Source organism: Penaeus japonicus, unplaced genomic scaffold (genome assembly GCF_977035675.1).
Source record: "Penaeus japonicus unplaced genomic scaffold, GWHDUDI00000001_assembly GWHDUDI00000017, whole genome shotgun sequence".
Classification (NCBI taxonomy): domain Eukaryota; kingdom Metazoa; phylum Arthropoda; class Malacostraca; order Decapoda; family Penaeidae; genus Penaeus; species Penaeus japonicus.
In genome coordinates, this window is record NW_028234419.1 from 960,359 (window position 1) to 961,663 (window position 1,305).

A 1,305-nucleotide genomic window follows, 5' to 3' on the forward strand; every position below is an offset into this window, starting at 1 on the left:
TGAGTGAGAGAGAGGAGAGAGAGAGAGTGAGAGAGAGTGAGACCGACGAGAGTGGAGAGAGAGAGAGTTGAGAGAGGAGAGAGCGATGAGAGAGAGAGAGAGAGAGAGAGAGAGAGAGAGAGAGAGAGAGAGAGAGAGAGAGAGAGAGAGAGACAGAGAGAGAGACAGAGAGAGAGACAGAGAGAGAGAGAAATGAAGAGAGAGAGAAAAAGAAAGAAAGAAAGAAAGGAAGAGGGAAAGAGAGAGAAAGAGAAAGAGAGAGAGAGGGAGAGAGATAAAGAGAAAGGAAGAGAGAGAGAAAGAGAGATAGAGAGAGAGTAAGCAGATACATTTACGATATGATTATTTTCCCATAGTGTATTTCTCTTGGCTTCCCATGACACGCCTTGTCATGAAGTATTAGTAAGTAAAACAATATTTTACGGCGAGATTTACGCGGCATGTTCTTGCGTGCCTAATTTACAGGCTGCCACGGTGAACGTGTGGAAGTATTAACGTAAATGCAAAAACTTCAGATTTTGCCTTCATAAAGTACGATTATTTTGGTTTCGTATGAAACAATTGGTGATTCTGGCTTTATCGAGAAGGACTTCGGCTTCATGGGACTGTTATTCAAAAGGTTGTATAAAAGGTTTTCTTTTACGGAGTTGTAGATTTTAGTTTTATTAAGTAGGGTTTCTTTATTAACAATCCTTTATATACAAAACAAAGGCTGATATCTTGATTGTTATAGGCATTTTATGAAATTTTAGTTTTATACAGTAGAAATGAAATTGGAGAGTACAGGGTTGTAAACAATTGAAAATGGTTTGTAGATTTTGAGCGAATACAGCTGGAGAGTGTTGTGGAATACGGGAAATTTAGTGCTTTTATTTTCAATGAATTAATACAATACATTTATGCAAGGTATAGTACAGTATGTAGTTATGCTGTATACGTCAGAGCTGGAGCATGAAAATACTTGTCAGGCGCAGGAGCATAGAGGCTACGCAACTATTATTATTCCGTGTGGCATTAGAGCCACACGGAAGGGTCGGGAGACGAAGGGTTCGTATCTCTGAAGCGGCGGCGGACTGAGGCGCGAGGCAGGAGCGCAACGAGAGCAACGAGGTGCGTGAGGTTTACTAATACATCAGGTGTCCGACAAGATAAGAACCCGACCAGTTATTGATCTCTGGAGTATGTGGTCAGTTCGTGAACGCGTGTGCCAGGGGGAGGGGGAGGGGGAGGGGGAAGGGAGGAGTGGGAGGGGAGGGGGAGGAGGGAATATGGAGGAAGGGGAGGGGGTGGGACGCCAGGTACGAG